The following is a 14578-nucleotide window of genomic DNA, read 5'->3' on the forward strand; positions in this document are numbered from 1 at the left end:
GTACTGAGGGTGACCACTGAGTATTACAATTAGTGCTGGAGGCAGGGACAACTTAGGACATCAAGAGGCAACTTAAATATCACATAGGACAGAACAATCACGACTACTCTAAACATGACAATCTCCCTACTGTATACCATAAGTTCCAGCATTAGTACAGAATTAGAATAAATATGTGCCTTACCTGGTGTGCATTGATGTGTAATGGTGTTTTCTGAAGGACTAAAAATGGTCTCCAAGTAGATTTTTATAAATGAGTTCCCTTGGGTCCAGAAGCCTGATTGGTTTTCTAATGGTTTACAAGGTCTAATTAATTGCTTCAGTCTCCAACCATTGAGTTTAACAGCCTGTTTCGATGCTTCAAAGAATCTCAGATAAGAGAATCACACACGTGCTGTGGTTGTTCACCAGCACACAAGAGAAGACACGTTATCCTGCTTTCATTTCTGAGCTTTTTATACCTTAAAAACTGAACTCAAGTCAAGAGCATGTAGATTAAAATATTGTTCCTAAAGATGTTGAATTTCACTATGTATATATAAATCACATGTAAATATGTGACCTCACCAGACATTATTGCATGTTTTTTAAACAATAATACCCTGAGAAATATATGCTTCTAAGCAAGCTTATTGACAAATTTGACCTAATTAACTATTATACGATATATTGTTTTTGTCTGTGTCTGATCCTATGTTTTTGTGTCTCTGTTAGTAAAATATCTCATTAACTACTTGCCGAATTTTCATGAAACTTGCAGAAAGTTTAGCATAAATATAATATCTTATTATTTTATAAAGCTATGGAGGTTAGAAACACAGCGTAGCAAGGTCTTTGGAAAGTTTCTTCCCTTCAAGTGCTTTGTAACAAAAGATAAAAAATTCCTAAACAGTCCCCTGGTTGCTGTAGAAATAGAGTGTTGAGTGTGTCCCACTCCACTTGTACATGACTTTGATGTTAAGATGTTAAGATAAAACTTTGTGTGGTGGTAGCTGAGACTGATCCTCAGCTCATATACATTTTTTTAACATTTTGCTATTAAGTAATAGACTCAACTCTGTTTGTCCGCAAAATATCTCATGAACAATTGTACGGACTTTGAATAAACTTTCGGTAAATAAATATTAGATGAACCTCTACACCTGATTAACCAACTCAATCCAATATGGCCACCACAGCCAACTGACCTTAGATAATACAAAAATGGCTTTAATTCAGTTAATTTTTCACATATTTTACAGTATTTTGGTGTTATTGGAAATGAGAGTTGTTGTTGAGCCCAAACTCCAAGTGCTACTCATCTTTGCTTAAATTGTTTGCGTTAACTGAGTCAGACCTGTTTGCCTGTCACCAAAACCAGAACACTGGACAGATCTTAAGTTAGCATTTCCAAATAGGAACTACAACAATGTGCTAATCTCTAGGTGATGGTTACCTACTCCTTAATTACACTTTTCAACATGCCAGATTCATGATTAGCTAATCATCACCTAATGCTGAACAAGCCAACAGCCTTTATATTTCACCTCATTATTAGGTGATGGTTAACTACTCATGATTACCAGACTAATAAATATGAGTCTGGTAAGCCAAAAGGTGTGATGAAGTGGAAATTAAAAGATGTCTTGTTCACCATAAGGTAATGATTACCTAACCATTAACTACTCATGGGTGATAATGATTAGCTAAGCACATTTTTGTGGCCCTCATATTGAAGTGCTACTGTTTTGGTTGAATAACTAATTAACTTTTGGAATTAATTCACGATATCCACCACACCTAATACTCAGTGGCCTACACAAAAAGAGCTAAAATGCAGCCAATTTCAGAGTTATTGAGTTAAAATCTGATGAGCTGAAAATCATCCACAACACATTCTGAGTGTGGCATCTCACAGTTTGCATGATTCGAGCTATTTTCAAGGTTTGACCAAAACGGTTACAACTTTGTCATTTCTCATCATAAGATAATCTTAGTTTAGGACCCTGGTATGACGAGTGGCAGGTGATGTTCATTTTTCAAGAAATGCTAGGCCTTTAATGTGTCTATAATTCCTTACTAGTTCTAAAGGTTTTTTTTACTGTTCTACCAGTAAGACATAGAAACAGACAAACCATCCTACCCAACACTTTCCTCTTGTTATTAAATATTAAAACAATTGCCAGTAAATCTAATCCAGGATTTGGTAAAAACACAGTACCAGCCTTTTGGTCTTGCAAAAGGATTGATTTGAACTACTGCTGGGATTTGTATTTCTTTCCCCCCTGAGTGAGGACAGCACAGTTTCAAGAAATCTTCTCACTAATACCACAGATCTGTGTTGAATCTTTCTTATTATGTGGCATTACTGGAAATACCTTTTACTGACATGTGAGTCCATCACCGAGCTGCAGCCCACACACCCCTGCTTGTATTTAATTCATCGCTGCAACTCTTTTTTCCTTCCCAGCCTTACCTTGTTTTCCACCCACGTCTCTTATATTTCTGTCTGTGTGTGCCTTAATGTCAGAACAGCAGCCATCTTGCATTGCATCATGGTGCTAAATCTCGCAAATCACAGTTACTGTCCATGTCCGCAGGGCGAGAAGTCAGACTTCCTTTCTGTTTAGCTTTGACATTTCAATCAGCTGAAATCTTTTATCTTTCAAGTAATTGCAGCAGAGCCTGTACTTTAATAGCTGAGCATGTGTAGTAGTTAGTGAAGACTTCTTCTTATAACAGGACGTAATTCACTTTATTGATTTGCGTGTTCAGACAGTGATGATGTCCCTCAGGTTTTCTCATTACCAGTGTGCTACTAATGTTTTCAATTGCTGTACCTAACCGCTACTGCTACTGCTGCTGCTGCTGCTACTGCTTCACATAATAATGTTTCTGCTTGTTTTATGACTTCTTTATGGCCCCCAAGTTATTACAGCTAATGTAGTGGTATGCTTTGATCATTACTATCTGTTAAGGGAGGGTCTTTTCTATCTCCTTGGCTCCTGTCAGCTTCTCAGGACAGTTTCAAAGCTTGCTGAGGCTGTTTGAACAGAATGAAAGGCGTAGCACTCCTTGAAGGAATGCAAATTGCCTACCGGCCGCCTTTGTACTGGATTTTTGAACTAAGATCATCTTATGATAAGAAATAATGGCGTTATAGCCATTTTGATGAAACCTTGTAAAAGATGTTATGCTCAATCTCATGTGGGAGCTCATTAAATGTGTTAGTGTTCAGAGTGAATTAAGGGAGACTCTCAGCTACTACCACCCTAAATTTTAACTCAATATCTCTAAACTTGACTGAGCTATAGCCATTTATATGTTAGGCTAGGCTGATTAGCTGTTGCAGCTATCTTGAATTGCCTTGACTCAAAAAAATATTCAGTTGTAGAAGTACACTCAATAAATACTTTCTTAAATTTGCATTAATATCCATTCAGGGGTTCATGAGATGTTTTGCTAATGGTGAGATGAACGTACAAACACAAAGACAAGCTGGCGACAACGAGGTGTGTTAAAAGGTGTTACAGGAGACATATTTTGTATTCTACATGAATAAACTAAAAGTATTTCATGGAGATGCATCACACTGCAGTGCTCTGATGTCTTCTCACTGCAGTGAGTATGTTGGTACGAGCTCTAATGATGTTTCAGAGTGTGTTAGCTGTCAGGTCTGTGATTGCTACTGGTTACTTCCTTTTTCTGCCCTAAACAGGCAGTGTTGGCAGTTTTCCCTCTTTGTTTTCAATGCCCTTGTTGTGGCGAGCTGATGTACAGCTTTATGGAATGATTGAAGTGCCACAACAGTAAAAAGAAATCTGTAGAAAAGCAAGAATACAAGAAAACAATTATATACAAAAATCAAGAAAATTTCTGAATAAATTTTGAAGGGTGTTAATTCAACTACTGCTCAAAATTCCAGTATATCTTTACAATTATCTAAGCTATAAAACGCCTACATTTTTATGTATGAACTGTATAAGAAGTGTAGAGGACCAAGATAAAAATAAGTTGCTGTCAGTGGCTCATTAGGGTCACCATGGTAATCACACAGCTGTTTCTCACTCCCTGACTGCCAAGTTAATGACAGGCAGACAAAAAAGAAGACTGAAAAGTAAGACTCAAGCAAACAGTCGCTGTGAGGACTTTCCAAAACAGATCATAAACATTCTTGAAAGACGCTGATGGTCACACATCAGAGGATTGCTGACAAAATGTCTTCTTTCCTGTTATAGCTAGAAGCTAAAAGTAGCAAAAGGCTAGTTAAGAGTGGCAAAACAGTAGCTAAAAACTAAAACTAGCATAAAAAGACAACAATTAAGCAAGTATGCTGAAACAGGTTTGGAAACATGCTTTTGAAGGAGTTAAAGAGGTCTCAATGTGTTTCTATAGGGAAAATAATTGTAAATAAAGTTAAATATTTTGAAAATTATAAAAGTTACAAACCCCAAAAGTAATAACACCAATTCCCTGAATGAGCTCAACATTTTTGATATATGAATGGCTAAATAGCACAGAGTATGCAGAAGTAGTTGGAACGCAACAAAACACAAATGGAAATTAAAAACAGAAACACGCTCAAATGTTTTTATGATAAAAGGTTTTTATCATCAAGTAGACAAATTCATGTGTAGATGTAAACTGTCTGTTTTATCTACAGTAATAATATACAGTAGTTGATGCACATTTGGTGCTCTGGAGAATATATCAGAGAAAAACAGAATATCTATCTGCTGGAGTGGTTTTGTTTTTTATGGTTTCGAAGGATGATGTTTCAGAGTTTTCAGTTTAATAGATTTCTGACAATAACAGAGCTGCAGCTGGAAGCCAGACAAGCCTCGGTTTCGGGCCTTTATGATTATTATGGTTTGAATAATACACAGATTATTGCAGTACTCTCAACAAAAGACAATGCTGATAGTGCAGCAGAGCATTTCCTAATGTTGCTTGGAAGTCATTAGTTTAAAGGAAGTGTAATCAGTAGAAAAGTGTAAAGCTGGAACACGAGACAAGCTGGACGAGCTCCGAGTGTTTTTGTTGATTTTCAGGCAACCATGTTAATCAAAGCCCAATATACAAGCAGAACACAGCCCTCTGCTTATCTGTCAGCACGGATTTACTTTTTTGTTTTTTCTTTTTAAAAGGAGTAAAAAAGCCAGCATTTTTTTCCCAAATACATTCAGCACACAGTATGAAAATACAAGCTCCAAAAGCTGCTCGTGATGATTACATTACCATTCATGTGAGTGTTGAGACCCCAAAGAATGTTAATAAAGCACATTAGAATATAGTACCTTTGCTTTGCTTGCAACCTTTCCACCACATTAACTTTGACTGGTAATTGTTGTGGCAGAAACACAGCAAAACAGAATAAGCAAGTTTTTACTCGAATGCATGTTCATTTATTCTCCAAGTGTGGCTCCAACCAGCTCAATGGATTTCTTAGAAGATTTTTAAGCCCCAACACTCAACCTTCTGAAGCATTTTGAAAGATGTCAGTGCAGCTACCAAAAATTCATCATGCATTAAGCTCTCTTGTTATTACCTCATCAGAAGTTTGGAATTTAATTCTGTATAAATTCATGCTACTGTATGATGATGCCACCAGAACCCTATTTTGAGGAGTAGCTGTGAATTTTATTTTGAAACTCAAAGGTAAAACCTCTTCCTGTTTGTCCTTTGGGCTTTTAAAGACAAAAAGACAATAGAATGAAAGACCTAGCAAGACCTTTACTTGAAGGATTGCATGTCGCCAACAGCCTTTCTGCCTAAAATCATCTTACTGTATGTTGAGAAAGGATGGAATTGCCGCCCTTTTAATAAAACCTTATGCTTGATCGCATGCAACATCACAAGATGTCACAGAGAAAACAAGTCAGAGAGACACACTGGGGGAAAGGTAACACAAATACCTATATTTTAAGGCGTGACTTGTCAATGTGCAGGAGAAATTATGGGCATGAAAGTTGTTAAAATTACAAATTTCTGCTTATTCCATAAGGTCAAAAATTTGATTGTGTGACATCATCACACTCTAAGTTGAACATTCTGTGGTAAAAACTTGAAAAACCATAAAATTTAAACTGTCATTGTGTAAAATCCATTAAAGATATCAAGATGTCAGTTCAGTTATGTAAAGTCCAACGTTTTATGATTCTTTTAAACTTTGAATAATGCTTCTCCTGTGGAGTATGTCTGAGCTACAGCTTCCCAAAGACAGCTGGATTTCTACACACATTTATTAAAAAATTCCATTTTTAATTTTCATGTTTTTGCCAATTTTGTTTTTACCGTATGACTATTTTTTTTCCCCTTTTCCAATATATTAGGTTTTAGATCAAATCATTGACATATCCAAATCTGCATCACCCATATAGCAGGCCACATTATAGTACCAGTTTCCACCATCATGTTCTCCTTTGCGCGGTAGCTCTGAATATCTTTACAAGAGTTTTTTGATTCAGAAGATAAACGAATGACCAATCACCCTCTTTTGTTTGGATTTTGGTTTCACTAATATAGACTACCACTAGTACTCTCTTTATGTCTGTAGTTTCAGCCACACTTTGCTGCTCTTGCTTCTTTTCCAGCCTTCATCTAGCTACTCTGACAGCTAAAATAATAACTGACAATCTAATAACATTACCGTCACATAAAGTTGACTGTTTGATGCATATCTTACCGTTTCATATCCTATGGTTATTATTCATGGTAGTGTGAAGGTGATTTTCTTAAAATCAATTTTTTTAAGTTCCCTGTATCATTATAGATCTTTTTTTTTTTAATTCCAGTATGCGTGATGATTTAAGTTAAGTCCTCCAACTTTGCAGAAGGGAGAGATGCAGATCGTCAGTCACGCTTTGAATGAGCTGCAGTGAAGCAGGTAGTGTCAGAAGATAACAGGAAGAACATTCATATTTAAGGCAGGCAATTTCAAAGTCAGCTGGATACTGTTACAATTAAAGCATTATTCCAACTTGATGAAAAAAGTGTGCTTGTTAGGAACTAAAGTGCCCCATTTCTCACTGGATGATGACTCCATTATAGTGTAAAAACAGCCAGAACACGAACAGTCTTTGCAGGAGTTCTAGTGAGGTTTTCAGGGATATATTGGATAAACACTGAGATCCCCTTCACTTATGATAGAGTGGTATAGTTAGTGGAAGATGAACTATACTGCTTAAAAAAAAATTCTTCGAGTGGTAAGTCACTGAGCTGTCGGAGACTAGATGGCTGCTCAACATTGTGAAAAAACAGGTCAATTTTCCATTTCCAACCCAGTCTCATTGATATCTGCATGTTTGAGACCAAGTGAGCAGCAAGGTCTGCTGTTGTTTGAAAATCACAGCTTAATTTTGTGTGGATAACTTTGAAAAATGTATTTGAGGCTGTGCGCATTGTTTTGTTGCCCACCTCTGTCCACACTTGGGGGGGGGGGGGCTGTTATATTGAACAAGTACCTGGGGCTGCAGTGGACAATAAACTTGACTGGTCACTGAACCCCGAGGTGATGTGCAGAAAAGGACAAGGCAAGATGTATTCCCTGGGGAGACTGGCGTCCTTTAACATCTACACAAAATCTCTGCAGATGTTTTTCCAAACTGTGGTTGCCAATGTGTTATTTTACATTGCCTGAGGGTGAGGAACACTAGGTGCCTCAACAGGATCATCAGGCAAGCAAGCTCATTTGTGGGCGTGCAGCTGGACTGTGGAGACAGTGGTAGAGCAGAGAGCAAGAACCAGACTAAAGGTTATAATGGACAATGCCAGTCATCCTCTCCACACTGTCTTCACACAACAGAGGAGTGCATTCAGTGGAAGGCTGCCATCACTGAGCAGCTCCACTGAGAGACTAAAGAAATCCTTTGTTGCTCAGGCTATCAGGCTGCATAACCCCTCTGTTGAAAGGGCTGGGAAATGATGGGATGAGAACAGCATTGGCACCTGAGGGAGGGTGGTGCAATGACTACTGCCTTTTTAATTCAAGTTTTCTGTATTCTTTTGTTGTGGTAACTGGAGGAAGAGGGAGGCCTCATAATAAAAAGCATCTTACTTCTACTTCCTTTTAGATCATTATTAAAGTTTTTAGTGCAATAACTACCGTGTGCAATAACGTCTTAGTAATAGCATTATGCAATAAGTACTGTTTTTGTTTTTAAGATTTTTTTTTTAATCAATCATTTACTGCCTACTTGTGTTTTGTTTGTGGAGTGGTTATCTTTTACTGTATCTTTGTTGTTTCTTTACCATTGTGTTGTTTGGCTGGAGGCCCCTGGCAACTATTGAATTTCCTTCAGGATACTGAAGAATTATCTTCTATCTCTCAATCAAACAAAAAGGAAGATGACGTAAAAAGCTGAAATGGTAAAAACATGCAAGACAAGTCTTAATCAAATGATCTTACAGGCATTTTTGACCAAGTCAGCAATGAAATTTACATACGATGACATTTTCATGAAATGAGCTTTATTGACATAACATAGGGGCACAACTTAAAATGTCTAAAACATATCACCAGTGCCATAAAAGCTAAATCTAAATAAAGAAATGAGTGAGGAAAATGTGGTTTTTGTACACATTTGAAGGCTTTACTAAGAATATCTAACATTTTGTGGTGTAGACCAACACTTTTCCTTGTGAGACTGGCTTACACAAACTCTGTATTCTAACCAATCAGCTCTACAGATCCAAAACTGGTTTGATTTTTTTCTGCAATTATCTTTTGTCTAAAAAAAAAAAAAAAAAAAAGAAGTCAAACTTACAATTAAAAGGATCATTCAAAATATCTCCAACCCTATGTCTTCGGTCATTGTTTTATTTATTTTTTTTCTCATTCATTATAGCTGGACACAAATGTTCTTGTGCCTAAATGGAAACTAATCAACCAGGTCCTTGGCTGATTCACTGAGGACTTGTGTCACTAATCAGATGGTCAAATGTCTAGAACAATCTTTATTTGGCTTGATAAGAAATAAACCACTGGCAGCTGTCTCTTCAAGAGGGTTTATTGAAGATGATTAGCCTGTCATCAAAAATGCTGCTTCAGTTCTTAGTGAACTGTAGGGATTAGCTGTCAGTCAATCAGCAGGGTAGGATCCTTGAGGGGGGACTCTTGGACTAAAATGACTGAGAATCATTAGAGTGTGATCTTGTCATTAACTACTGCAGGGGGTGTTACTCTAGGCCACTTTCCTGGACGAAAAGTGGTACACAATCAGTGTATGTATCAAACTCAAAAAATACAAGTAAAGATTGTTCTGCGATATAAATTTTAGGTGATATTTGAGGAAGACAAATACTGTGGACAAAAAGGATTGTGTTGTTACTTTGGTGACAGTTATTACAGCAGAAAGGAGTATTTGTTTATTACTTGTATATGCAACTGTCCTGATAGTCCCTAGACTCAACATCAGTGCAACACCTCTAGGTAGTTCGGGCTACCACAAAGCAAGAGACATCATGAAGACCAAGAAATTTTCTACACATGTCAGAGACAAAATACAAATCAGGGTTGGGTTATAGAAATATCCTAAATCCTAAACATCTCACAGAGCTCCATGAAATCCATTATTGTAAAATGCAAAGATTATACGAATACAGCAAACCTGCCAAGAGAGGGTCATCCATCAAAACTCACAGACTGGGTAAGGAGGGCATTAATCAGAGAAACATCCAGGAGACATCAAGGATAACCAAGAGTCCAAACTACCAAGCTGGACAGAGTTGTAAGTATTCATTCATAGGACCACTATAAGCTGCACAGAGCTGGCTTTTATTGAAGAGCGACAAAGAAAAAAGTTATTGCTTTAGAAAAAAATGTTTAGATTTTTTTCCTTAAAATGTGGAAGAAAGTAATCTTTTTAGATGAGACTAAAATGTAACGTTCTAATAATTAAGAACAACACAAAGTCTGAAGCAAACCTAACACTTCATCATGAGAACATCATCCCTAGATTAAAGTATGGTGGTGGAAACATCTTGTTGTTGGGTGTTTTCCATCTACAGCGACTGGGAAACTGGGCAGAGTTGAAGGATGGATGCATGGAGCAAAATATAAAGAAATCCTTGAAGAAAATCTGTTTGAGTCTTCCAGAGATCCAAGACTGTGATGGAGGTGCACCTTCCAGCATTGCTGAAGCAACACTCCACTGGTTTAAGAAGAAACACTTAAAAGTCCAGTTAAAGACCAGACCTCAGTCAAATTGTTAATATGATGACAAGGCAGGACTTGACAGGATTCAGAACCACAACAACAAGACGAAGGTTTAAGAGTTTTATTGTAAAAGGAACTGAAGCAGGATCAGAGTCTTGGAGCAGAGCACTCACGTGACCGTCTTGGATCGGGACCGGACCAGGTAAGTCCTTCATAGCTTGATAGCTCGTAGCTTCATAGCTCGTAGCAGACGGGCGTGTCTGAAAGGGGCTGAGGCGAGAGGGAAAGTCCAGGTCCAGGCAGAGGGTCGATACCGTTGAGTCAGAAAGCAGAAGCCAAACCCAATAAGGGAAAATCCAGAGGGCGAGGTCCAGAAAGGCGAAGCGAGAACGGCAACCAGAAATCAGAGTCCAAAGCAGTATCCAAACAGGGGCAGGCGAGAGACGTGGGTCGTGAGACAGGCAAGGGTCGAGATCAGGCAAGGACATGGAAAGTATGCTGGACAGTTACTGGCTGTGAGGCTTTCAATAATCTGGCACTTGAACACTGGGAGCTGTGAGTATATATACAGGGCAGAACAGGTGAAACAGATGATGGTGATTGTGTGGGCATGGTTACATGGGCGTGGCTTGGAACTGGGAAAGTGGAAAGTTACTTGGCTGTGGCATGACTAGAGGCAAGAGGCGTGGCAGGAACAGATGGAGCTGTGACATATGAATGGAAAAAAAATCCTGTGGTTAGATGGACCAAACTCATGGAGATAAACCTGCAAAGGCATGCTACTGTAACAGCAGCAAAAGGTGATGACCATGACACAAACTACTGACTTGGGTGGAGGGGAGTAGTTATGGGTCCTCAGATTTTTTGTGTCTAGTTTATTTTACAATAAATCATATTTTATATGTTGAAAGTGGTAATTATGTTGTTTTGACTAAAAGATAAAATATTCTTTTTAAAGTCCAGGATGTGAGACAACAAAACAAGGAGATTGACAAGAATGGGGGTGGCTGAATACTTTGGGAGCCCACTGCAGAGGTTCTTTGCTCAAAAACTACAAAAATTAAAAGCTACCTGCTGTATACTTTTAACATGACTGATGAGAACAAACTTGAGATCTTCATTTGAATGCAAAATACTGATTTGTCACTTTATTTAGAAAAAAAACCTAATACTGTACATATGCGGCTTTACTTTAATATTTTCACTAAATCTTTACCATTGTGACAGCAAATTAGCTCTTCAACAATCAGACATTATGTAATGGACTTTCACAGACACCTCTGGAGTTGTTCATCAGCAGCCTGCCAGACAGTTTTTCCTCTCTGATAACACGGGAAACAAAACTCTAACCACTTCTGCCTCATGAATAACTGCCAAAATGAGTGGGCTTCAAGAGAGATGAAATTTTTTCTGGCCTTTTCAGGGGTCTCACCTTACCTCTTTCAGCTCACCGGGGAACATGAAAAGATTCGGTCTTCTCTGCCCCTTCCTCGTCTCCCTGGTTGGGCTCTAAATTCAACACACCTCTCTCCACTCCTGCACACGGCACTTATCTCTCTTTGCATCACTCCCTCTTACTCTCCCCCTTCATCCTTTCAAACCATTGATTTTTCAGAGCGTCCATAAAATATTTACAAAGTGTGGGCAGACTTCTTTCTCCGGGACTTTAGGGGAGGGGGGGGAGTGATCATTTTGAAAGGCGGTAGTAAAAGGAAAGAAGGAACAGAAGAGGAGGGAGAGAAAGAGGCAGATAAGGGCGATGGAAGTCCACCTAAAGTCACGGCTTGAATATCAACGCTTCACCTTGAACCTGCCGATGATTATGAATAAATAAACACAGCTACTGTACCGATGAATATCACCTGTGATGTATTGATTCTTAGTGTAATTTGATCATTTCAACATATTTTTATCTCTACTTGTCTTTCATTTTCACTGGCTCACTAGCTCCACTCAGAGGACAGTAATAAAGATTTATAAATCATTAAAAAAAAAATTAAAAATCCAAGACAGATCCACCCTGCATATTACTGAAGATAAAAAAAAAAAAGATTTCAGCTGAATATGAAGTCCTTCACTTTTTTTTTAGAAGTTCTCACTAGAGAAATAATTTGTTTGACAAAAACTACCCCAGCAGCATTTGGAAATGACTGTTCCAACACGAAAAGTTTACACAGATGGAGGATTTTGATATCAGCCTGTGTGAGGATGCTCTTGGATGATTTTGGCACCAATTGATTGTCATCAAAAACAAAATGATTTCTCAGAGGATGTTTCAGAAGTCTTTGTACATTGCTTTACCTTTGTTTGTGTATGCGTACCTGGTTTTTGTTACCTTTTTAGGACCTTTTTTGGTATAAGCAACTACCTTGTCAAGACCGGTTGGGAACCAAACTCCTGATGGAACCTCATTTTTGGGTTTGGGGTTCAGTTTAGGTCTAAGATGTGAAGTGAATTTAGGTTAAGTTTAGGGTAAGTATCAGGGTTAGGCTTCAGAAATAAATGGAAGCTGTGTTTGTGTGTGTGTAGGTATGAAAATAACTTGATATAAGAATACACAAAAAGCTCAAGAATTTTTTACTTTTTTAAATTCAAAATAATGTACAAAAAATGTTATTCACTCAAAAAGAATGGTGCAATTTGGACATAATTTGGTCCATATTCAGACCAGTGATGGACATATCATTTTTTTGAACTGGCTTATCTAAACTGGTACCAGAGAAGTGCTGACATCATGGATGAAGCAATAGTGTTATCTGATAATTGGTGTCTGATAGCCAGTCAAAACTATTGACTGTATATAGAAATACTGAACCAAATATGGTATCCCAGAAGTTGAAGGGCATTCCCACAGGATGGTCTCCTTACAAGTTTTTAGTCTTGTTCCATCCATGTAAACAAACAGGACTTTGCCTTTATTTTAAATATTTTTTTTTAAATAAAAAAAGCACCTCAGATCACTTTTGTGGATTCACATACCTCATATATTCTTACCCTTATGGTTGACTAATATGAGTTATTTTGCCAGTCTTTAAAATTTTAGCAGCTGATGGACAATATTTTCTTTCTTTCTTTCTTTTTTTTGGCAAATACATATTTTTCATTTCACAAAATCTAACAATAGCTACCATTCATTCATCCATCCGTTTACTTTACTTTCTTTTTCCTTTTCTGGTGCAGTTATTGTGCAAGAGGCGGGGGACACCCTGGACAGGTCACAAATCCATCACAGGGACACATAGAGACAAATAAGACAAATAACCATTCACACTCTCACTCACACCTAGGGACAGTTTAGCCTAACTTAAATAAACGTATCTTTAACAACCCTTCAAAGAACTTTTGAACTTTAAAATGATATATAGAAAAGTAACTTTACCTTAAAGAAACAAGTAAATTGTGAGATACAGTAATTGATTGAGTATGCACAGGTATTGTTGATTAAAATTGTCTGTTTAATCACTCTGTCTTTGCTTACTGCTGTACATTCACATGTTCGTTTTTCCTATCACGTTAGCTGTGTTAACTTTTTTCATGCTTACAAGAACAGTCATGTAACACCATGATTGTATCCAGGTTTCTGGCTCCAAAACTACAACATGGGACCTTTCATAAACTGGGTCCTGCTGGCTTCAATTCCTAACAATGAGAGGCAGCAGGGACACTTGGTTTAGTGTTATAATATATGGTAAATGGTTAAGACAGTGAGTAAAGGTCAGGAGACATGAGGTTTGCATGAGACTGGGTGGTCGTATGGTATAGTTACCTGGTATGCGGTGTGTATGGCAGCCTGATGTTGGAACCAATAGGTATGGGAGGGTACCCAAACATGTAGTGAAACTTCTGGTTGCCAAAAACCGACTACACTAAGGGATTATAGTTGTGTTGTGCTCCAAGCATTATCAAACCTTATGACATCTGCACCTGCCATTCAGAGACAGGTATTGGATTCTAATTGTCTAGATGACTGGTACCAGCCGGACTACAGGTTCATTGTGCCATGTGTGTCCAATATTATGCCATTAATGCCAGAGCAAAAATAACTGTTTAGAATGGTGCCATTACCAGGAGGTCAATCCTGCCAATGTTGTAGAAAGACACACCAGTATTACTCCCAGCTTCAAGGTGTAAGGGGTGTAAGGGGTGTTTCATTTACCTTGAAAGTCCGACTTGGATCTGAGAATGATATCAGACTCAACTTAACCTTGTTCCAGTTGCAACATGGAAAACCAGCATGATTTGTAAACTGATGTTCTCAGTAACCTAACTTTTACTAGCAGTAAAAGCCTAAGGATTCAAATACTGTAGCAATAGGTTTCCTAATGGGGGTAATAAAGTACTGTGTGTAACCTATTTATTCAGACAAAATTTGACAAAAGCGACAATAAGAAGTTCACAACTAATAACCACAACTGTCATTATCACTACTGTTTATGTACATGG

General features: G+C 37.9%; 1 protein-coding gene across 1 annotated transcript in view; it reads left to right on the top strand.

Annotated features, from left to right (window-relative positions):
* ca10a (carbonic anhydrase Xa) overlaps window positions 1–14578 on the top strand; it is a 408567-nt gene that overhangs the window by 328913 nt on the left and 65076 nt on the right. The gene's annotated exons all lie outside the window — the stretch shown is intronic.

This window comes from Kryptolebias marmoratus, linkage group LG17, assembly GCF_001649575.2.
Source record: "Kryptolebias marmoratus isolate JLee-2015 linkage group LG17, ASM164957v2, whole genome shotgun sequence".
NCBI lineage: Eukaryota > Metazoa > Chordata > Actinopteri > Cyprinodontiformes > Rivulidae > Kryptolebias > Kryptolebias marmoratus.